At 37.9% G+C, this 25758-nt stretch overlaps 1 protein-coding gene across 7 annotated transcripts in view; it reads right to left on the bottom strand.

Moving 5' to 3' along the window:
* PKIB (cAMP-dependent protein kinase inhibitor beta) overlaps positions 1–24903 on the bottom strand; it is a 111977-nt gene extending 87074 nt beyond the window's left edge. For 4 of the 7 annotated variants that reach the window (XM_047734923.1, XM_047734929.1, XM_047734930.1 and 1 more), the window contains exons 1-2: positions 24609–24693; positions 19251–19392 (exon numbers count right to left, since the gene is read on the bottom strand). The gene's annotated coding sequence lies outside the window, so the exon portion shown is untranslated. Of the gene's footprint in view, positions 1–5479; positions 5569–16850; positions 16929–19250; positions 19393–24608 lie in introns of those variants that run through there. The other 3 variants (XM_047734932.1, XM_047734925.1, XM_047734924.1) reach the window with 3 other exon arrangements.
* Between the last annotated feature and the right edge of the window lie 855 nt (positions 24904–25758).

The raw sequence follows: 25758 nt of genomic DNA, 5'->3' as shown, positions 1-25758 counted from the left end.
ATTCCTGATGGAGGTGGCTTCAACTGATCACTGGGTAAACTAAGCCCCCCTTTCACGTATTTGAGCACGTGGTAAATGCCTAGTTGTTCTAGATGAGAGCACCATGTTTCATGTTACAGAGATTTATCTGTTCCTTTTTATACAAAATGTGGGGCCAGTAACATCAATATTCCTATGCTTGTATGTTCTGTCTAACTTGATGAGGGTTATTCAGAGCAGGAAGGGGTCCAGTGCTGTCTGCTGTTTTCTCCTCTCCCCTCTTCCTCATAAACCACCAAGTTCGGTCTATTTCAGGCTCAGAAAGATCCTCAGCTCACTCTTCCAATTCCATTCCCACAGGCCCACACCTTCCTCCACCCCCTCAGTTCTTAGACATGTTAAGACATCTTTCACTAGGCTCTCTGGTTTGACACATGCCCCTTCCAGTCCATATTCCACAGATCATTCATGTTGGGACACTCACTGAACTTTCCATTTGTATGAATCCCAAGAATTATACATAGTGGAAATACTGAATCATTATTCTGAAATAAAGTATCTTGTCTCCCAAGTGCCAATAGCACTATGCTAGCCATCTTTTAAGACAGTTTTCAAGTAATGTCACTACACTTCTCTTTCCTTTGCTTTCCATATTTCCTCATAGCTTACAAGTAACCCAGAGCACAAGAAAGTCCTAAGGACATTGTAATAAAGAGGCAGAAGCAGTGACCTTAGCTCTAGTTCCGGCTCATCCCTTGTCACCTGTTGACTTTGACGAATCATCTCTCCTTTCTTCTTAGGTAAATGGCAGAGCCTTGCTTATCACATGGGGATGGAAATATTTATCCTGCTTATCTCTCTAGGTTGTTCTGGGAATCAAGGGAGATCCCATACAATAAAATACCAAATGTACAATACTGCTATTACCCTCCCTGAAGGACTGCAGAGATAAAAACTGTGCTTCTTATGTGTTAACCCTAGATTCAGATTGGGATCCTAGAAAAGGTAGCTGTGATCACACTTTTAAGTCTTGCAGCTTCCCTTTGGGACTGCGATGTTCTAAAGAGTTTTGTTTTGGCTTCCAGAGGGAGAAAAATGCCAAAGGAATCATAATCTAACATATTTGGACTTCCAAGACATGATGAATCTAAAGAGGAAAGAAAGGGAGAAGGGCCTCAAAACAGTGACAAATTTTAATTGGCTGAAACTACCATAACTAAAATAAGCTGTCATTTGTGGCACAAATGTTCATGCAATCTCCTTAAAACCCAAATAATTACTCTAGACATTAGGGGACCCTTTTCAATATGAACTATCTGCCTATTCTCTATCATTGTGTTGTAGGTTTTAACTGGAAAATGTGGACTATATATAACAGGATGAGTTTGTTTTGCTTTTCTAAAGAGGAAACACAAAATATCAACCCAAACATCACTTCATATATAAACAGCACTGTAGCCTCAGTTCAAGGATGCTTTTCTTTTAGACTAAAAAAAAAAAAAAAAAGGAGGGAGGAATATATTTGAACACATGCATATAAACAAACCAAAGAAAGTAGAGAAGAAGGGCAAAGTGATAGGAATAAAGACCATGAGCTCTATTTTCCTAAAATTTGGTGAGATGAATGTTAATCAGAGTTTACAAAGTTTGAATTCTCCTTTAAATTGCATAGACATAATCAGGTAAAGAAAATAAGCTTCCATGAAGTACAATTTTTCTTGAAATTATCGTCACATATTTAGAAGGATCTAAAAGTGTGTTCATTTATTCCTTTCAGATACTCAAAACCAATACTTACTGAGTACCTTCCATGCATGAGACTTTGCACAAGATGTGATAAGATGTGCTGGTTTGAACCCCTTGGCTATGTTGGGTTAACAACAGATGTCAAAAGAACTGCACAAATAGGCCATATAAAAAACACACTGCTCTTCTGCCTAGAATGCATATCACCCTTTGCTCTTACTAGCAGACTCTGTACCATCCTTAAAGGATTCCAGCTCAAATGATGCTCCTTTTCTAAAGCTCTCTGGAATTCCTCCAGTTTGACACTAATCATAATCCCGGCCACTAAATCACTATGTTCAAAACTCTGATGTGCTAACCATGGTCAGCTTTGCATTACGGCACTGTGTGTGACAATCTTCCCTAGTAGCCTGTGAACATCTTGAGTGGTAATGTTGTTTTCATCCATCCGCAGGACTTAGCATGACATACTGTAAATACTCAATTAGTGATTACTGAATGGAAAATTCATACATCTTTACTTGCATGAGAAAAAGATACATCATAACTTTAAAGATTTGTAAATGTTTTGTGTTCACCCTTGCTCTATGTATTTCTAAAAAGATAAATTTATACCTTGAATGTGAAAATATGGAAAACTCATGTATTCGTTTATAAAAGTCTTTACAATAAAATTAGCATTATTTTATTCAAATTCCTTTACTTATTCTTAAGTTTCCCTCTCACTAACTCAAACTTACTCTCTCCTATTTTTCCTACTAGATAGGAGTGATTTCTCTTTTTTAAAGATTTATTTATTTATTTGAGAGAGAGGGAGAGAGAGTACCAGAGGTAAGAGGGTCAGAGGGAGAAGCAGACTCCCCACTGAACAGGGAGCCTGATGCTGATGCAGGACTGGATCCCGGGACTCCAGGATCATGACCTGAGCCAAAGGCATTCCCTTAACCAACTGAGCCACCCAGATGTCCTATATGATTGATTTCTATAACAGTTTTTAAACCAACCTGCTAATGAAATCCTCGGCAACTGCTATAATTTCAAAAGCTTTAGTAGCTATTGTACATATATAAAATTCTAAATAACCTGGTCCCCTCATTCAGTCAGCAAACATTGTTGTCTATCGTGTGGTAAATACTGCAGAAGAAACACAAACCCTTTCAGGAGAGAAACGGGTTATAGCTAGAGTAGTTGATAAGAAATATATACAAACAAGCAAAATCAAATGTTACCTACATGTCATATTTCTAATTTATCTGAAATTATTAAACGTTCTTAGAATAAAGCCTCAGTAGCTGAAGAATGAATTAATAGGACCCAATGAAAATGACTAAGAATCAGACATTTATTCATGCTTCCCATTCATTTAATACAAATAGTTAAACAGCCAGCTGTCCTCTTAGATTCAAGTTGATATCATAAACATTTTTAATAGGCAAAGTAAAATGAAGTTTTCTAATTAAAAATGTACTGCCTGCACTGTACAACTGCTTTTATATAGGAATTTGGCAAAGTTGACCAGTTTTGTCTTAATGTTGACAAATTCTGCTCCCTTAATCCCACTATGAAATTCCCTTAACATTTTTGGTCCCCAGGATAATTCTTTTTTTACTTTATTGTCAGTGTACTGCTATGGTGAGGGAGAGGAGACAAAGGGATTTTAACATTTAATAAACACGTGTTCTGTGTGATAAGCCTTGCTAGACACTTAACATTTTATTCCATTTCATCATCATAATTAATCTACCACATAGAGGACTTTTTTCAAAGCTTAGAAATGGCGAGATACCTCCCCCCAAGGTCACATAGCTAATAAGCCACAGAGACAGGATTCAAATTCAGTTCTATCTGACTCTAAAGCCTTTGATTGATCCACTATGCACCATGATGCCTCACAACATTCTTGAGATATTTTCTTTTGGGGCTTCTCCCCTATATTATTTTCCTCTTATGACTAAACAGTAGTTCCAAAATAAAATAAAATAAACAGTAGTTCCTTAACACTTATTGTTTTGCCTCGAAGCTCTAGGAAATATATTTTTTTGAGAATTGATGCAAAAACAATTCACTTATTCATTTCCTTTAATTTTTCTTTTAATCACTTCCCATTTTTGCACATCTCATACACCAATATATACATATATATATATATATCTATATATATATATATATATCTCATCTCATACTGAAGAGAAACAACTTCAATGCCAAGTGCCTGAATTTATCTTACACATTCACAGAATTTGGGTGGATGTAAAGAAGCATAATTAAAAGGCTCCCTTCTGTGGACTACTGGCCCATAGCATAAAATAAGCAAACTTAGTTATGTAAAATGATTTCATAGTTGCATTCTCTTGCATTCTCTCATCATATCATTAGAACCTGAAACAAGTCTGTTGTGAATACCCACTGGGTTGCCCTCATGAAACAACATGGAACCTAAAGTATTCTGTAATGATCAAGAGCACAGATTCTAAAGACATACTTTCTGATTACAAATCTTCACTGTGTACATTTGGTCCCATTACCTAACCTTTCTGGGCAGGCCTACACTTCCCCACATGTAAAATAATCTTAATAATAGTACCCATCATATACAGTTACTTGGAGGTTTAAATGATATGGGTACTTCATTGAAGTCAAAAAGAATAAAGCTCAGTACATACTGTGCTTAATGTTTTAGATTTATTACTACTCTTCTCTAACTTTATATAAATAGAATACTCCTACCAATGATACATACGATAAAAAGAGCAAAATGATCACTTATAAATAGTAAGTAGCTATAAATAATACATCTTAGAAAACATTAAAATTTTCTATGTAGTATTGATATAAATATCCAAGTAGTCCTCTAACTGAATGGCTTAGACACATTAGTGAGTGTGCATTATGTGTGTAAAACAAAAATCTGTGTGAAATTCTTGAGAGGAATTTTTAAGCTTTTAACTTGTTATTTTTAAAGAAAATAGTTCCTTCAAAGAATATAGACACTAATGCAACAAAGAAGCTTCCTCTGTCCCCACAGCAGCAGGCAAACAGTGACAGCCCAAGGCCAGGAGTACTAGATGAAAACTAAGTGGGATGAAGGGAAATAAAGTTCATTCATATCATTTGTCTCTAGCTGGTCAGTGTTAATTATTTCTCAAATCTGACAGCCGCATGTTCCTCTGCTTCACACTTTAGCCTTTGATGCAACTGTGTGCTATTCCAAGATATTTAAAGAGCTCAATTTTGGCCTCCAAAATATGTGCTTGGATCTTCAGGAGAAGCCAGTGCTCAACAAAGGCAACTTTAAATCTTAAAAGCAGAACTCAGCCTTCTTATGAAAGCTGATGAGTTCTGACATTTTATCAACTCTCCTGAAGAGTCATTTATGCACCGTGTTAAATAGTAAAAATAAAATAAGTGGGCCTGGTGAATTATCTTCTGACTTGACCAGACCAGAGTTAGCTTGCTGATTTCTCTCAAATGTGAGTATTTACTTTGGCTAAATAATGTTAATAGGGAAAGTTACATATTCCATGAGGCATAAAGAAAAATTACTTTTCTATTACCCAGAAACCTTCCCTTGCAACTAAGCCTGAAGGAGAAAAAAACTGGGAAGAAAGTATTTGAAATGGGAACTTTAGCTGCTACAGCTACCTGACTTGCTCCCAGTTCATGTTTAATTAAATTTACATCAATAATTCCATAAATTGCTTGCATGTTCATAGAACATAAGTTATCATCTTTGATTCTAAGGTCAAATACTTACTGCTAACAACCCTTGTGCCTCTCAGGGAGACTTGGACCCCTGCCAGACTGTACTGCTTTGTCCATGGGGGCGGCCCCACTACTGTAAAACTCCATGGGGGATGATCCACCACCATGGCCCCCTGGTTGCCTGGCAACAACCCCTTATGACTGCTCCTCGGGGACTGCTAGGCAACAGCAGCACTGAGTCTGACCCAGCTGCTCCCAGAGCACGGCTTCTCAAGAGGGCCAGATTAGCAGGAGGCCAAGGGCCCTAAGTGACTAATTACATAATCCATACACGTTTCTCAGAATGCTCTCCGACTGTCGCTAAAGAAAAATCAGAGCACAGCTAGTTCCTCCCCTGAAGGGTACTCTGGAATGTATCCTTAATTTAAACTCTATCCCTGGATCTTTAGAGAAACTGACAGAAAACTAACGCATCAGAGCCAAAATCTGTGGCCAAAAAAGTCTATTTAAAAAAGCGCACACACGCATAAAGGAGGTCATTCTTTTTTCAATCACATTTAAAATATGGCTTTCAAAGCTTTCATAATTTCAAAGAATTTTGCTATTTAGATATCGTCTGTTAACAGACCAAAAAATGGGAAAAACATAAGAATTTTCCAAGCCTGTTCCTAAGATATTTCAATATATAACTCTAAGTACAGCAGTTTCTAGGAAAGACTTTCAATTCTAATCAATAGTTAAACCCACATTTACATCTTCAATTTCAATATCTCTTTCTACACTCAACAAATCTAAATTGTCATATTTTTCCATCTACATCCAACCTACCTCTTAGGACAAAGGCCTAATCAATCTAAAAACTTACACATCAGTGCGTGAGTACAGCCTCACCCAATCTTCTTTACTGTCCCTTAGATCTCTATCATGAGGAAGAGGTAGGTGCTCCAAGAGACATGGTCTTTTAGCCAGTACACCATAGATACAAATAGGATTCTGCTACTGTGCTCATTTAAAACCCTCAGTCAAGTCCAAGCTATTTAGCAGGATATGTAAGGCACCTCTGAATCTACTTCCCATCAAACTTCCAGCCACATCTGCTCAGTCCACAATGCGATTTAATTATAGTTCCATAAACAACATCACGCATTTTAAGTCTCTTTTTTCTTCCCAGGACACATTCCCCTTTGCCTGGCAAACTGCTGGTTAGATGTCAAGATGTAACAATATCATCACCTTCTCTGAGAAACTGTCTCTGATGTTAGAATTACTCATAACCACCTCTGAGCATCTTTATTCCTGATTCATACAGCCATGATGGCATTGGTCATACTGTTTCACAGTTATTTCCCTACTTAACATTAACCCCATGTTGTTCAAAGGCTAGAGCCTTATTCTGTTCAACCTGGTTTCCTCAGTGCCTAGCATATTCCTTAACATTAAGAATGAGTTTATACTATAGTTTAATAATGATAAGAAAATTGTGCACCGAGGCTAAATGGTAAAATATATGAGGGCTGGGCATTTTTAACCTCTTAATTAAACAATTTACTAAGAAACAAAAATAAACTAATCTCCTGACTTTGGGGCTGGTCTTCTTCTCCATAAACTATGATGAATCATTGAGGGCAAATAAGCAGATATCTCTGAATTGATACAATCCATTCAGTATTATGGCTAAAATAACCAGATTTTTTGTGCCCATTCTGTTGTAATTAAAATAACATGAAAGTCAAGGGAACTACATGGTCTGGCAACCAAATCACTAAAAGCTGGTCTGGAGCTAGTCTCTGGGAAGGAAACTTCCCATTCAGATTAGTAACTCTTAAAATGGTTTTTGCAGAGGGACGACTGGGTGGCTCAGTCGGGTAAGCGTCCAACTCTTGATTATGGCTCAGGTCATGATATCTCAGGGCTCTGAGATTGAGCCCAGTGTTGGGCTCCGTGCTCATTAGGGAGTCTGCTGGAGATTCACTCTCTTCCTCTCTGTCTCCCTCCACCCCTCCCCACCCCTCCCCCCACTCATATGTGTGCTCTCTCTCCCTCTCTCAGTAAATAAATAAATTTTAAAATTTTTTCACAGAAATCTTGGTGTAACTAAAATAGAGAAGAGAGTATAAAAGAAATTAACTAGCTAAAGGCCAAGTAAAAAGCAAGGAAAAGTTATTCTAATTTTAAAATTTCCTAAATAGTAATTCACAAAACTTTATTTACTCAACATGTGTTCCTCAAAGCACTAATTTTAAAGATAGGAACATGACCAAACAAAACACAAAAGCCCACAAATGTCACAACAAACCTAGTATCTCAAAGTCGCTCAACCTCTTACCTCACCACCTCAGGAGCTGGACATACAGCCCTCCATTTTCAAATATAACAATGCTTTTAGGATTTTTCTGTAACAAGTTCACATATATGATTATGCAACTATATTGCCAAAGACTTTAACATTAGCAGTAATATGACTGTCTAGGTTAACCCATGCAACACAAACCCTAATTAATGGAAATCTGCATTGTGAGCCTATGAATTGTTAGTCTATTAAGAGCTTGTGGGGTCCACACACTGCTAAGGCTGTGCACTTCTGAAACTAGGAAACCTGTATTCTTGGAAGTAATTGACTGTGTGTCAGAAAGTACTTACAACCACATGATAAATTTTGCATAACAAAGGAGTCTTACTTGATAGTCTATATATTAAAGCATATTTATATATTAAAATAAAATAAACACATTATTAAGTAGAATTAAGTAGAACAGGTAAGTACAAAATTTCAGGGAAACTGCCCTTTTCTATGGAGCAATTTGAGTTATGCCTCTAGATTTCTGGGAATTTTTTGGTGGAAAAGAAGGAGAACAATTTGACCACAGCAGAACAGAGTTGGGCTACGACTTCCTTTGTCCTGGGTAAGATACTGCTATTAATCCAATTTAAAACTATACTACTTTTGTTGGACAGCCACTTGACAGTATCAATTAATATTGAATTGGCCATAAAACAGAATCCTTTAGTATTTTTTAAACCAATTCTACTAATACCATTTTTTCTCTATCGGGTTTCTTTTAAAAAAATGTACACCACTCCTGTATTTATCCTCATCTAAAGAAACTGTCAAAATAATTATTTCTGACTCAGAATGCAGCACTGATTGTATGACTCGCTACTCAAAAACTTGTAAGAATGCAAATTAACTAAAAATTTAAGTCCAAAGTCTTCATGCCAGCGTTTAAGATTCATCACTACGACTCCAATGTATCTTTCCACCCTTATCTTCTCCCAGTCCCTAAATATTCTACATAAGTCTGTCCCACTCTTTTCTGTATTTGTAACTTTGTTCATGCTGTTTTCTCAATCAGGGATGTCTTGCCTATTCATTGAAATTCCATCAGACCTTCAAGGATCATCCCAATTACTGTATGTTCTATAAAGTCTTTCCGATTAATCTCAAAGTTTATCTTTGTCTTCTTTGAAACCCCACAGCACTTTTTAGTTCTTTTGTGGTCTTTACTACTGTCTGCCCTGCAGGAAAGTTGTGTATATTATCTCACCCTGCCTTCTCAAAACAGGTATTTCTAAGTGTCCTTAGAAAGGATGGAGTCTTACTCTTTCTTGTATGTACTATATCACTAACCACAAGTAACTGAATCCAATAGGTGCTTTTTAATAGATACTTGTTTATTTAAATTTAGTTAAGTATTCATATCAGAGATGCATGTGATGAGTTCCAAAATTCATTAAAAGCTTTTTCTATTATTATTTATTTTATTTTATTTAAAGATTTTGTTTATTTATTTGACAGAGAGAGAGCACAAGCAGGGGAGCAGCAGAGGGAGGAGGAGAAGCAGGTTCCCCGCTGAGCAGGGAGCCTGACTTGGGGCTCCATTTCAGGACCCTGGGATCATGACCTGACCTGAAGGCACCCAGGCACCCAAAAGCTTTTTTTGTTTTAAGTACTATCACACTTTATTTACTTCCATTTTTAAGTAATCTCTACACCTAATGTGGGGATCTAACTCAAGACTCCAAGATTGAGAATCATATGTTCCACCAACTGAGCCAGCCAGGCACCCCCATTAAAAGCTTTAATGAAGGGGCGCCTGGGGTGGCTCAGTGGGTTAAGCTGCTGCCTTCGGCTCAGGTCATGATCTCGGGGTTCTGGGATCGAGCCCCACATCGGGCTCTCTGCTCAGCAGGGAGCCTGCTTCCTCCTCTCTCTCTGCCTGCCTCTCTGCCTACTTGTGATCTCTCTCTGTCAAATAAATAAATAAAATCTTAAAAAAAAAAAGCTTTAATGAAGGACATCCATAACCATCTAGAGAAATGAACCTGAAAATTAATGGCCACATGTAGCATTAAAATATGGAATTACAGACTCTAATAGAATAATTCAGGGACTTTTTGCAATGTGCTGATTTTATGATGAAAAACTTAAATCCTATTATTCATATTAGTATAATCAAGTTGACAAAAACCTGAAATCTGAAAAGATAAAGAGACTTCTTCAGGGTCACATGACTAATTAAGATCTGAGTTGGTCTAACAATCAAGCTTTTTAAATTTAGTTATAATTTCTATTGCTATCTCCCAAATCATGCATCAACATGTTTTCTTGTTTTTTGTTAATGCCTTCTTAAATGTTAGCTGCAAAAGTATTTGTGTAAAGAAGGATTCCCTTATTTATTTTTTATCTTCAAAATATTATTATAACAGACAGAATTTAAAATAAAATCCAGTAATGATGACTAGAGGGGATTACAACAAACAAAACTTATTTATACAAAGCTTAATTCTTTTGTAACCTAACTACAAAGAAGAGAGTCAAGAATGAAGATATTAAAAATGCTGCTGAGTAAATGTCACAAAATCTATGCACTAATAACATTCACAGTCTTTATTCACAAGACGGTCTTACAAGTTTAATCAGCACCATTTGTGCTTCCATTTTAACTTGTGTGTCACCAGTTTAATGGATAGTAAAAATTTCATCTTCTCAACATCCATTTCCACTTTGAGAAGGCTTCCCTCCTATATTTACTCCATGTGATTCAGTTGTTTCCAAGAATAAAGTTGAGACTCAGATCTTACAAATCTGAGCTCCAGATGCACCTAGCCACAGTGATTAGTTCAGAAGTGGTACGTGACTCAAACCTGCCCCAAAAGGCTTATTACATGTTTCCAACCCAGCAAATGCTTACAGAGTGGGTTCATGATGCAAGTTTGTCCATCTTAGGACTGGTGCAAAAGCTACTAGGTAAAAATACTTTTTCTCTTTGAATCTGAACTTGAGAATTTAGGCCAGGGGCTCTTGATAGCTCTTTTGTCACTAAGCAGGGCATGAAGATGAAGACAGGAGATATATAAAAAGAAACTAAGGGATTTCAAAATTTTCAAACATGTAGACTCTTTAAGTCAAGGACGTACTCTACATAGATAGCATCCTGGGAAACCTCTCAGGCCCAGAAAAGCCAGGAAAGTTGCTCATGTTCTTTGGGAGTATATGGATCCCTCCAGTAATTTGCATAAACAAGATGATATGGGGACATTAAGTCATGAAGTACTCAAAACAGATGAGGGTGTGAAGGTGCTGTAGTTGTAGGGGAGAAGCTGGTAAGGGACGAACCAGAACCACACAGAGTTCTTAGGTTCTTCACTGACTTGTGCTGATGGAAACATGGAATCCATTTTGAAACATCTTACTCCAGGCAGTAAGAGTATGGAGAGTGAAAATAGATGAGTCAAAGAATCAGCCATCCTAATGAACCCACAGGACAAGTATAGGTCTGAATCTTTGGATTGGTGTTAAACAAACAAAACAAAACAAAACAAACAAACAAAAAAGAATAGAGAGTGCTATGCCTAGAGAGTTTCTGAATTTGAAGTTGTAGGAAGGAATAATTTCATATAATAAAAAGTCCAGGGTGTGGCCACAGAAATGATTGGGTGAGAAATAGTAAAGATTACTGCTTGAGTTGTAGAGATCAAAAACTGAGAGGTCATGTTAGATGTAGATATGAAGCCACCCATATTGAGAACAGAAGAAGGCTGGGAAAAGATGACTGGACACCAGTCACTAGAGTGTTCAGTGAAGGAAGGTTTTGTTCAAGTAGTAAGTAGATGATAGGAGTGAGTAATGATAGAGGGCAGTACAGCCAGATGGCTCAAAGAAATTGGGATGAGTCAAGAGAGTGGAGAAATAATGATTTAGAGGTGGGATATGGATATATGGAGGGCATGTGACCCACCTCTCTGCCTTGAGATTTGTGAACTATGAAATATTAAACAGTCTCCAACAGAAAGAGCTCAGAGGAAGGGAAATACCAAGTTTCACAGCTAGGGAAAAAAGTGGAAGTAAAGGGAAGTTTACTGTGATTGAACAGGTGTTCCAGAGAGCATGAGCGAATGGTTTTGAAGACCAAAAAGCAAGATCAGGTCAAGGAGAGACAGCACAAAGCATAATAAAGCTTCAAGAAAAAAATGAGTAGACAAAAGATGAAAACAGATTCGAAGCATTAGAAAATTATCTGTTTTGCAAGGCTAAAAGAAATTCTATGTTCCAAAACTGGTAATATGGAAATTTAAGAAGAGCTAGCAATTATAATGTGGGGAATGGAATTCTTTTTCCTTCTGGGGTGAGGTGGTGAGTGACAGATGTGGATCAAGGCAGCTCAGAGAGACAATCAAAGAGCCCGCAGTCATGAGCAGGAACAGTGGCCAAAAAAGCATATGAGTGGAAAGCCTGGGACTACAGGATAGTTGGACAGCTATGAGGAATGTGGGCTCCAGGAGGTATAAGTATGAGGAGGCATGGGATCAGATTCAAATTAGTGGAGAAGGAATCAGTAATAGAACAAATGGATTCAAGACAAGACTAACCATTAAAAATAAAATAAGATAACAAAATAATAAATGTAGATCCCCTCGTTCAATGCCTACTAAAATAATTTCCAAAGGATTAAAATTTAAATTAAAAAAATTATAAGTCCTACCAAAAAAAGTAGGTGAATATTTTATAAGTGGGAAGGTTCTTCTCAAGCTCAACAAAATAAAAAACTATAAAAGAAATGGATAGCTGCGACATCTGTAAAATGTAAGTTAAGTATTCTATAAAGCAATGTTCCCTAAATGAGTAATGGCAATAAATAAATAAATAAATAAATAAATAAACCAATTTTAGAATTGCTGTGTAATAAGTCAATCAGAGAAAGTCAATTATCATATGATCTCCCTGGTATGAGGAAGTTGAGAGGCAACGTGGGGGGTTTGGGATGTAGGAAAGGAATAAATGAAACAAGATGGGATCGGGAGGGACATAAACCATAAGAGACTCTTAATCTCACAAAACAAACTGAGGGTTGCAGGTGGGGGCGGTGGTCATAAGGATAGGATGGCTGGAGGATGGACATTGGGGAGGGTATGTGCTATGGTAAGTGCTATGAAGTGTGTAAGTATGATGATTCACAGACCTGTACCCTTGGGGCAAATAATACATTATATGTGAATAAAAATAATTAATTAAAAAAAATGCAGGCACCTGGGTGGCTCAGTAGGTTAAGCATCTGCTTTCGGTTCAGGTCATGATCCCAGTATTCTGGAATCAAGCTCTGAATTTGGCTCCCTGCTCAGCAAGAAGCCTGTTTCTCCCTCTCCCAGTCCCCCTGCTTGTGTTCCCTCTCTCTGTCAAATAAATAAATAAAATCTTAAAAAAAAAATTACAGTGTAACAAACATACAAGGAATTAATATACTTATCAATAAAAAGCTTCAAAATATAAAAGGATTAAAGGTAGGCAAAGAATATAAAAAAGTAACTCAGAACAATTAAACCAAAATATCCAATAAACATATTAACTAACTAAAAATAGCCAAAGATATTTGATCAAAGAAATACAAATATGAGCTATCTTTTCCCACTGATTTCTAAATTCTAAATTTTTCCAACAGTATTTGTATATTAATAAAAATGTTATTTTGAGTATAAATCTTATAGGCCCTCTGAAAGAAATTATGCAAAATGTATCAGAAGTCTTTAAAAAGTGAATATGTTATGACCTACCAATTCTATGTCAAGAAATAGATTCAAAGGAATTAATCAAACAGGTATGTGAACTGTGTAAAAATTATGAACAAAGTTATTTACTATGACAGTTAATAAAACCACCCTTGGAAACATTCTGCATATTTATCAAGATTAGTTAAAAATGTGGGTGGGAGGTGGGAGGTTGGAGGATCCAGGTGGTAGGTATTGGAGAGGGCACGGATTGCATGGAGCACTGGTTGTGTTGCAAAAATAATGAATACTGTTACGCTGAAAAAATAAAAAATTAAAAAAAAAAATAAAATAGAGGGAGTTGCAGGGGAGTTTGTAAGTTTTTTAAGCAACAAATTATTTGTAATCAAACTATTTATTGTTCTATGATTATTATTTCACCACAATTTATGTTGTTATTTAAAATTTATTTTACTAAATATGTTGTTAATTTTAAACAATGACAAAAAAATAGTTCTTCTTACTCTATGTATATTGGTTCTAGATTCACTTGACTACTATCAGAATCTCACATTATATACTTGGATTCCTTGTTGACTATAAATCATGAGAGATAAGATTTATTAGAACTACTTTTCTAATTAAAAGAAAGGATAACTTTGCAAAAAAAAAGATTAGTTAAAAATATAACAGAACACTATGCAGCCATTAAAAATATAATTTGTTGCCTAGGAAACATATATGAGATGATATATTAAGTGAGAGATACGGTATCTGTTACATCAGTTTTGGTTTTTTAAAGCTACATATGTGCATAGGATTTTATAGTTCATGGTGGAAATATATAGAGAGCCTATTTTCTTCTTAATACAATTCTGAAATTTCTTGATTTTCACTGCAATGCATATTGCCTCAAAAACACTTTAAAAATTTTAAAGTTTAAAACTGAGTATTTTAAGTGGCAAACATTACCTGGTCTGGAAATAACATGTACAATAACTCATTATAATGTAATGAGGTATAATTGACAAAAAGATGAGAGTAAGAATCTGAGATTTTTGGTGAAGAATTTACAATAGTAAGCACATATTATTCTTGGAAAAACTGAAATCTACATTTGAACATTGCTAATATTTAAAGCAATGTATTTTAATGGATTGAATATATTTTTCCTTTGTTCTCTCATTTCTCAAATCAATGATTACCACAGAATGGAGCAAAATTAGAATGTATCCATTTGGTAAACTGGAAAATTATGTTTCATATCTAAAAGTTCACCTAGCCAAAAACTACTTCATGGGTCACTTTGCATAAGGAAAAATGCCAGTTTTTTAAAAATTTGCAATTAGGATTGTAAAAATATAATCTTATAAATGTTCCAAGACTGGAAGATAATTAGTATTGAATGTTAAAATTGAAATTTAAAAATCGTTAAATATTGTTAATTACATTATGGCCTTATGATAAAAATATCTGAAAGAAGTTAACAAATAAGGTAAACCTTTAACAATCTTTTTTTTTTCTTTTAAAGATTTTCATTTATTTGACAAAGAGAGACACAGTGAGAGAGGGAACACAAGCATGGGGATTGGGAGAGGGAGAAGGAGGCTCCCCGCTGAGCAGGGAGCCCGATGTGGGGCTTGATCCCAGGACCTGAAGGCAGACGCTTAACCGCTGAGCCACCCAGTCTCCCAACAACTTTTTTTAAGATAATTTGAGATGATTTTAAATAAAGCATAAACTGTTGTTGTTACACAAAATCCCTATTTCATTAAACCATATTTCAAGTGGATCATATTGAGATAAAATCAGCAAAGTGAAGAACTGAACCCATTGACTACTAAAACCAATACTAATTATTGATGAGTAATATAAAAAGTTTTCAACAAATTAGGATAAAATAGGGTACTTATTTAAATTGGTAAAAATAAACATCTATGAGGAAAAAAGTGCTTTGTTTCCCTCATTTTGCAGTTAAAACTGAAAGGTTTATATGTCTTTTCAAAGGATTCAAACTAGAACCCAAAACATGGAATCCTCAGAGTTGGAACAACTCATGCTGGGTTTTACCTGAGCCTTAATATTTTTTGGCAAAATTCCACAAACATTTCAGGGAGCTACCCTATGAGGAAAATATGTCTCACTTCCTCCTGAAAACCTGCTTCCACTCTTCCCTGAGGCAAACAAATAAAAAAAATTGCACCCCGTGTTGCAGACTGGTCTCACTTCTTCACTGTCAAATGCATATGGTACAAATGAATAAAAACCTGAAATAACCTGGAGTAGACCAAACCTGGTTCAGTGGTACAGGACTTTGACTATGTCAGGACACAGTGGATGGACTGCCCAAGTTATCACATTGCTTTTTTGTAACCATCTTTAACAACTAATAATGAGGAGGAGCACAGGACATGTGTCATGCTCAGCAGTGACATAAGAATGTTCTATACGGGGTGTCTGGGTGGCTCAGTGGGTTAAAGCCTCTGCCTTCAGCTCAGGTCATGATCCCAGGGTCCTGGGATTAAGCCCCATGTCAGGCTCTCTGCTCAGCAGAGAGCCTGCTTCCCTTCCTTTCTCTCTGCCTTCCTCTCTGCCTACTTGTGATCTCTGTCTGTCAAATAAATAAATAAAATCTTAACAAAAAGAAAGAAAGAAAGAAAGAAAGAAAGAAAGAAAGAAAGAAAGAAAGAAAGAAAGAAAGAAAGGAAGAAAGATAGATAGATAGAAAGAAAGAAAGAGGAAAAGAAAAAAAAATGGGGTGCCTGCCTGGCACACACGACTCTTGATCTTGGGGTCATGAGTTTGAGCCCCACATTGGGTGCAGAGCTTTCATTAAAACAACAACAACAACAACAATTAAAAAAAAAAACCTCACAGATGGCTAATTTAGGAAGATATAAAGTAAATAATGTGTTAATGAATAAATAAATGTTTAAAAAAAAAAAAGAATGTTCAGTATGAATGAATGAGCAGAGTATTTCGAGTTAGAATGGTAGGCTGTGAATTTAGGCACCAGTCAAACCTGGCTTTTTATCTGAACTCTGCCACTTTCTATTAAATGACTTTGAATAGATGTTGTTTTCACCTACTTACTTAGAAAATAGGGCCATAAGGCCAACTCCACAGGTTGGAGAATAAATAAAATTTGTGAAACCACCTAGCCTGGGCCTGGTATGTTGCTCAGTAAATAGAAGTTTCCATTCCCCCCAGGAAACTGGGTGGTGAAGTTGGATAATCAAGGTTGGTTGTTTTCAATTCCTGGTTTCACCTCAGGTTGTGATCTCTGGGTCTTGAGATTAAACCTGCCTGGGGCTGTGCACTCAGAACCGATTCCACTTAAGATGCTTCCTCTTCCTCTGCCCTCCCCACTGTGCTCTCCCTCTCTCTTTCTCTCTCTAAAATTAATGGCTAACCCCATTCCCTTACTTTCCATTTCTTACCCAATAAAATCTGGCTTCCACCTCCCAATCATACAGCCTTTCTACTTGTTAAATAAAATATACTTTCAGGCCTTCTCCTACTGGTTCATCCTGTGACTATGACCTATTGATTATGTCACACATTTTGATACTCTACATACCCATGTTGCTATAACAATGCCCTTTCCAGCTTCTCTTTTTGGGCTCCCAAAAGAACTTACTTCCCAGGCTTCCATTTTCTTCCATTTCCTTTCTCCTTCCAGCGCTTGCCATGGGAGGCCTAATTATTATATTTACCTCCTGTTTGTAACATCAGCGAAGAGTATGCTTCCTAAAGAACAGCCTCTTGGGCATCTTTACCTCTGATTCCTCTTTTACTCATCCTCTTCCCCCATGTGCACTATATTAGTTTCCTAGGGCTGCCATAACAAATTGTCACTTGGTTTAAGTGCCTTAAAACAAGATGAATTTACTCCCATACAGCTTGGGAGGCCTGCAATCCAAAACCAAGGTGTCAGCAGGGTTGGTTCTTTCTTGGGGGTCTCAGAAGGAGGATCTGTTCCATGACTCTCTCCTAGCTTCTGGCGATGGCTGGCAAAGCCCTTGGAGCTACATAACTCCAATCTCCACCTCCACTGTCATGTGCTTGTCTTCCTCTACGTGTCTCTGTCTCTGAGTCTTTTCTGAATCAGGCTAGCAGTCATACTGGGTTAAGGGTCCATCCCACTCCGGGATGACCTCATCTTAACCAATTACAACTGCAATGACCTTTCCAAATAAGATCACATTCTGAGGATCGAGAAGTACGTGAATTTTGAGGAGACATTATCCAACCCAGTAAAACTGCCAAATCTGCCCTCATTCTTGTACAGCCTCAAAACGCAAGCCAAGAATCTGAGAAGCACTCTTCACTCCCACCTCCCTCTAATTTCCTCTTCCACTTATCAAGCCTTGTTTTCAGCCTCTAATATTTCTAGACTTCAGGTACTCTTGTGCATCTCTAATTCTTTATTCCTAATCCCTGACTTACTCTTTAGCATCTCTTGTTTGGGCTATTACAATCCCCTCAAATTCAGCCTCCTCAGAGCTAGAAGAGTATCTGTAGATACAAATACACAGTTTCATGGCATATTAGAAAGATGTAGAATTGCTTTTTATTTTTGTTACTTCTCCCTTACTGCAATGAACACAATTATGACAGATAGCCTTTTCCAGGGATGTAGGAACTAAGAGGCAGAGTGGTTTCTGTGGAAGCCTTGGACTTTATAACATCTTCTTTTGACTTGATAGACCCTTTATAAACCTTTGGAATGTGAAAAAATCCATCATCTCTACAATCTAGCTTTTTATTAGATTTCAAGGCCTCTTTAGGAAAGGGAGACAAGAGGGGTTTATTTCAGTGTTTTGACATTTCAGTGTATCTGGCTCCAGAGACTCCATGAGAGAAGCACTTATTCTCATTTTTTTAAATAAACAAACATAATAAACTAATACAATTGCATGAGTTGTAAGTCATCCTTAGTTATGTGTGCGCAAGCATGTGCACACACATACACACGCTGACTTTTAAGATATTGTTTTCGGGGTACCTGGGTGGCTCGGTGGGTTAAGCATCCAACTCTTGATTTCACCTCAGGTCATGATTGCAGGGTTGCAAGATCAAGCCCCACATCAGGCTCTGTGCTGAGCATGGGGCCTGCTTAAGATTCTCTCTCCCTTTCCCTTTGCCCCTCCCCCATTCATATTTGTTCTCTCTCTCTCTCAAAAACAATTTAAAAATTTATATATATATTTATATACATATTTGTATTTATCTATATATATTTATAGACAATAGTCTATATATACATAAAAAACTATATATATAGTTTTCTCTTTTTTTAAGATTTTACTTATTTATTTGAGAGAGAATGAGAGAGAGAGAGAGCATGAGAGGGGAGATGGTCAGAGTCGGAGAAGCATACCCCCCACTGAGTAGGGAGCCCAATGCAGGACTCAATTCTGGGACTCCAGGATCATGACCCGAGCTGAAGGCAGTTGCTTCACCAACTGAGCCACCCAGGCACCCTATATTGTTTTATTTTGAGACATATTGGCACAGCCCATAAAGATTAGTCTAGAAGTCCAGAAGTAAAGAATGATATAGTCACCTAAGAAGACACATGTTTGGGAAGACTGCTTAACTCTTCCCTGTCTTCCATGGTTTTATTCCTGAAACTATCACATTGGACCTCAGTTTCCTCCTTTACTTCACCCCTTTAAAAATGAAAGCTTTAGAGTTAACCATGATGATTTCCATATTCCAAAATGGGGATTCTTTTTCATCAACATGGTAGATATTAGGGCTTAGCAGGAAGTAGGGTCTATGGGAAGAACGAATTTAAGAGGTAGAAGAAAAAAATTTAGTTCCACTTATTTTACCTGTAAAGGCTTCTAACAAGTGTTCAAGCTGTCTTGGCTCCAGACTACATAATCTTTAAGTGTCTCTATATCCCTGACCCTCTTTGCAGTCTGAGAAATCCTATTCTAACTGATCCAGGATCCTAGGTGAGATTACCTCCTCCTGTAAAATGAACATATACAAATCCAAATCATTTCATTCTTATTTAGACAGCTCTGAACTTCTTTTCTAACTAGACATCCCAACTCTTGGATGCCATCATATTTTAAAAATAGGACTGACTGAAGGACACCAATCTTCTCTGACTTATAAAGTCCAGAACATAAAATTCCTGGGCATAACACTGCTTTTGCCTTTGAGAGCTAAAATAGTTTATCGTACTTCAGTGAAAAGTAGATTGTTTGATTTCTCAAAATCAATTGTATTTCCAATAAAAATAAAAAATAATAATAACCACTTTTGATTTTCTGAGTATGTTCTCTTTATGTAATGTCACTAACTGATAATGACTTATAAAAAGTACATACAGCATATTAATATGAAAATTTCTGAGACCAACAAGATTCAGAAGAGCACTGCACTAATGGCAGAAGTTTGTTTTGTTTTTTTGTTTTGTTTTGCTTGGGGGGTGGGCAGAAGGAGAGGGAGAGAGAGTCTTAAACAGACTCCACACTGAGAGCAGAGCCTGAGGCAGGGCTGGATTTCACGACCTGAGACCATGACCTGAGCTGAAGCCAAGAGTTGGACACTTAACCAACACCACCCAGGCTCCCCAATGGCAGAAGTTTTAAAACAGGAATACAGAAATCCTAGATTTGTTCTTATACATGATTTTAATTATTTAATTATGCATGATTTAAATTATTTAATTAAATAGTGTTTAATAATTAATAAATTTAATAAATTATTAATAAATAAATTAATAAATTAAATAATTAATAATGCATGATTTGAATTATTTGATTATATTTAATTAATTCTTAATACATAATTTTTGTACCTTTCACAAATCAATCATGGGCCTTAGATCTCTATATCTAAGAATAGAATATGCTTAATTATTTAAAAGATTTCTGTGGGGGGCGCCTGGGTGGCTCAGTGGGTTAAAGCCTCTGCCTTCGGCTCAGGTCATGATCCCGGGGTCCTGGGATCGAGCCCCGCGTTGGGCTCTCTGCTCTCTCTCTCTCTCTCTCTGCCTGCCTCTCTGCCTACTTGTGATCTCTCTCTCTCTCAAATAAATAAAACCTTAAAAAAAAAAAAAGATTTCTGTGGCATCATGGCTAAGGAAGCTTATTTTATTACAGGATTTATAGGGGTTTTTTAATATTTGGAAAAAAAAGATTTTTTAACTCAATTAAAATCTTGTATTGAAGGAATGGAAAACCATTGAATATACTACCAAGCCATTCAGGTCTGAGTCTCATCAACTTTTAAAACACAATTTTCAAATTGCTTTCTTTTCCATTTTCAATGGACACTAAAGGAAATTTAGTCTTCATTAGGCCTGATTTACATTCATTAAGCATCAAAACAAAAAAAAAAAATTGGGGAGAGGTATGGATAGGCAGAGAACAGAGGATTTTTAGAGCAATGAAAATACCTTGTATGATATTATAATGATGGATGCCTGTCATTACATATTTGTCCAAACCCACAGAATGTGCAAGAATGAATTCTAAGGTAAACTATGGATTTTGAATGATTACAATGTGTCGATGTAGGTTCATCCATTGTAACAAATGTACCAGTCTTGTGGGAGATTTTGATAACAGGGAAAGCTTTGCATGTCTGGGGCTCAGAGTATATAGGAAATCTCTACACCTTTCTTTCAATTTTGCTATAAATCTTAAACTGCTCCAAAACAACTATCATTAAAATATTTTATTTCTGAGAAATACTACTTCTTTTTCAAAATTATTTAAGCTCTAAATTTGAAAGGAAACAAAGTGTTTCCTCTTCTAACCCTCTGTCTACATGTCTATCAAATCATATATGATCCAGTCAGAAACACTTACTTCTCCAGAATTTTCTACACTTCATAAATATATAACTTCTACATAAATACCATTCTATAATGCTCTTTCAAAGTTATACATAAGTTTATCATATAACCCAGCAATTCCAAGGCTATCTACCCAAGAGAAATGAAAACATATATATCCACTAAAATTTGAATGTAAATGTCCTTAGCATCATGATTCCTAATAGCCTCAAACTGAAAACAATCCGAACGAGCACTCACTGAAGAATAGATAGAGTGTTGTATATCCATACAATAGAAAACTATTAAATAAAAAGGAATGAAAGGCTGCTACATGCTACATGCTATAACATAGATGAACCTCAAAAACATTATGCTAAGTGAAAGAGGCCATAAACAAAAGACCAGGTATTGTGTATGACCCCATTTATATGAAATGTCCAGAAAAGACTGAAAAGAGATTCGTGGTTGCCTGAAGCTGGGTATGAGAACAGAGACTAACTATAAATGGACATGAGGGATCTCTTGGGGGTGATGAAAATTTTCTAAAATTGAATTGTGGTGATGTTTTTACAACTTGGTAACTCTTCCTTAAAAATCACTGAAAGGGGTAAATTTCTAAAGATCTAAATTTCTAGTTTAAAATTGACTAAAGAGGAGAAAATTTGTTTAACACAAATAAAATGAGACACATTTTTAAATATCCTGCATATAGCATGGAGAACAAGGGGAGATGGAGAGGAGAAGGGAGTTGAGGGAAATTGGAAGGGGAGGTGAACCATGAGAGACTATGGACTCTGAAAAACGATCTGAGAATTTTGAAGGGGTGGGGGGTGGGAGGTTGGGGGCACCAGGTGGTGGGTATTGTAGAGGGCACGGATTGCATGGAGCACTGGGTGTGGTGCAAAAATAATGAATACTGTTATGCTGAAAAAAATAAAAAAAATTAAAAAAAAATAAATATCCTGCATAAAGTATTACATTAGCCTTTGATTTTTTGCTATAGAAAGATGTGGCAAAGATAACACTAAAGTCAATTACTAAAGACATCTCCCCGCCCCATCATACTTTGCTTCAAAATTCATTTTGCGTCCCTATGGAAAGAACCTAGATGTCCATCTACAGACGAATGGATAAAGAAGATGTGGTATATATACACAATGGAATACTATGCAGCCATCAAAAGAAATGAAATCTTGCCATTTGCGACGACGTGGATGGAACTAGAGGGTATCATGCTTAGCGAAATAAGTCAATCGGAGAAAGACAACTATCATATGATCTCCCTGATATGAGGGAGAGGAGATGCAACATGGGGGGTCGAGGGGGTAGGAGAAGAGTAAATGAAACAAGATGGGATTGGGAGGGAGACAAACCATAAGTGACTCTTAATCTCACAAAACAAACTGGGGGTTGATAGGGGGAGGGGGTTGGGAGAGGGGGGTGGGGTTATGGATATTGGGGAGGGTATGTGCTATGGTGAGTGCTGTGAAGTGTGTAAACCTGGCGATTCGTAGACCTGTACCCCTGGGGATAAAAATATATGTTTATAAAGATGTTAAAAAAAAAAAAAAAGAAAAAAAGAAAGGATGAATACCCAAGTTTTGTAGCAACATGGACGGGACTGGAAGAGATTATGCTGAGTGAAATAAGTCAAGCAGAGAGAGTCAATTATCATATGGTTTCACTTATTTGTGGAGCATAATAAATAGCATGGAGGACAAGGGGAGATGGAGAGGAGAAGGGAGTTGAGGGAAATTGGAAGGGGAGGTGAACCATGAGAGACTATGGACTCTGAAAAACGATCTGAGAATTTTGAAGGGGTAGGGGGTGGGAGGTTGGGGGCACCAGGTGGTGGGTATTGTAGAGGGCACGGATTGCATGGAGCACTGGGTGTGGTGCAAAAATAATGAATACTGTTATGCTGAAAAAATAAAAATTAATTAAAAGAGAAAAAAAATAAAAATAAAAATTACAGTAGTAATTAAAAAAAAAAGAAAAAAAAATTCAATCATTTTATCTTCCAGAACATCTTTTTAGTAAATAAACTCTTTTGAGATAGTTTCAACAGAGAGGCATTGACCAGTATGGATCGTACTAGCAGGAAACAAAAAAGGTTTTCAAAATGCTGGTCTAACCAACCTTGATCCGGAATCTATCTACTCCATTACACTACTTTCTGTGAGCTATGTGACCATCACATCTCATTTTAATAATCCAAATTCTGAGTTTTCTAAATACTAAATCCCAGAAGGATTTTTTAAAATGTGTAGCAATGTCAATATGAAGAAAGGCATCTTGGAGAGGAGTGGAGAGATGGATTTGGAATCTACATGTACACAAAGAGAGATGCAGTGCTCATAGTAATTTATATCCACTACTTTTTCGGTATCCAGACCATTAATTGTTTTTAGTTTTTATTTTCTAAGTGGATGTTTAAGTGGTCTTCTGCCTTGAAAACTCCACTTTCCAGTGCTACAGACTCTGACTAAAATAATACCTGCTTGGTTTGGGGCGGTGGGGGGGGGTGTCTTTTTGGCTTTTGGGGTTTTTTTAGTGTGTTTCCCGTTTGTCCGGCTCATGCCAAGCGCTTTCCAAAGGAACCGAGTTCCTCTGAGCTTCCTGGGATGAGTTCTAAGAAGACGGTACTGGCTTCTCGGTCTCAGCCTCACTCAGGAGGGTACCGGCAGCGGCAGCTGGGCCCTCTTCCCCAGAAGATACATCTAGGTGCTTCCTCAAAGGGGTTGCAGCAGCAACAACCAGGACCCACGCCCTCCATCTCCTAAACCCCTGAGAAGACTTTACACTCGTATTCCTCCTGGGCAGGGGTCCTAGGCTCGGGGAAATCCCAGGAGCCGTAGGGGACCCTCAGGATCATCTGGTCTAACCAGTACCATATTTTGTCAAAGAATGAACGGAAACTAGGGGAGTGAGACAAGTTGGCTAAAGCCACAGAGCTGGACGCTGGCAGAGCCGATTAGGGCTCGAGTCCCTGCCGATCCGGTGGCCGCGAGCTTGGAACACGCAGCCCACGGAAAACGACGTGGCTTTGAGGGCGAGAGAGACTAAGGACTCGACAACTTATGACAGGATGTCACTAATGTCCACCTTCAGAGCAGAGCCAGCAAAAAGCAAAAAACCAGCCCTCCCTGGTTACCCCTGTTGACCTAAGCGCCCCCTTCCACTCTAAAGGTACCTTAGTTTGCATAGTGATGCGGTCGCTCTAGCATACGGGGCACCTGCTTTGAATCCCCCGGTGCCAGCGCAGACTGAGCGGCAAATGGAAAAGTTGCACTTACCACATCTCTCACTCAGTCGCCCCCGAATCCCCAAGTCCTCTCCCTCCTCCCACGCACCAGCCACACTCACTCCAGCTACCCGTCCACCTGGTACGTACAAGCGGCGCGCAGAGCTTCCCGCCGCGCCTGGGCCAGGTGTCCTCGCGCTCGGGCTCGCCCAGTCCCGCTGTGGCCGAGAGCAGCGATGCTGGCTCGAGCTCGCTGCCGCCTCTACAGTCCACGGGTTGCGGCCGCGTCTGAGCTGCTGAGCTGGGGCGCTGCCAGGAGGTGGCAGCTACTCCAGGGGCGGAGGGAGCGGCCGCCGGGACCCGCCCCCAGCGCGGAGCGAGCCCCCGCCCCCCATACCCTCCGCAGTGTCCATTTGCGGTACAGTCCCGGGCGACGTGGGACTGGAGGGCAAGCGCAACGGAGGCTCCTTGTTGGCTGTCCTGCGCGCACGTAACAGACAACTGATCGTCGGGGATCGTCACAGGACCGATGTCCTCCCCGCCTGCCACTCTCAGTTCCCCTGGGTGACTGTTTTAGGTTCTGCTAAGAATTCGCTTGATGTAAGTGCGGGAATTTCGCTTCTCTCTCGCTTCCCAGACGCTGTGACTTGTCGGTTGACCCATCTGTGCGCGCCCGGAGGGTTTGTGCTCCAAGTGTCATAAGGTTGCCTTTTGATCTAATCGTGGCTGTTTGGAGAAGGTAGGAATGTGCATAGTTTTCTTATCGGCACCCGGAATTTGGGTCTTCGTGTTTATTAGAAGATTATTTTAACAGACTGGGAAGCAATATACAATGCGGACCACTTTTGGACAAAGTAAAACAGATAACAATGCATATCCAGTTTCATCCAAAGATTCTCACCAAGGAAAATGAGGACCTTATTATTAGGGTTTCATTGTGTCTTTTAAAATCCATATTAAATGGATGACAATACTGCTGAAAAATTAAAATTAAGGTACAATTCTCTGCTTGCTGAGAAGGTGGTTTATCTTCACTGAAGTCCTGAGATCACTTCTGCTTTCCTGAAAGTCATTTTTAGTGCTCAAAATCTTAATACCATGGTGCTCATTGGTACTGTGCTCTGGCTTCCTATCCAAGGCCTATGATACCTGCCACTTCACTACTGACTACTTCTAAATTCCCTTTTTAGGCAAAGGCTATGTGAGATATGAAAATATAATCAGGGAAGTAATTCATTTAAGATACCTACTAATGGTGATACAATCAGGTCCTTTAAATTATTTAATATTTCTACCTCCA

The sequence above is a fragment of the Lutra lutra genome, chromosome 6, assembly GCF_902655055.1.
Source record: "Lutra lutra chromosome 6, mLutLut1.2, whole genome shotgun sequence".
In the NCBI taxonomy this organism is placed as follows: Eukaryota; Metazoa; Chordata; class Mammalia; order Carnivora; family Mustelidae; genus Lutra; species Lutra lutra.
The sequence above is the reverse complement of the archived record's forward strand: the minus strand, read 5'-3'. Positions and strand labels throughout refer to the sequence as shown.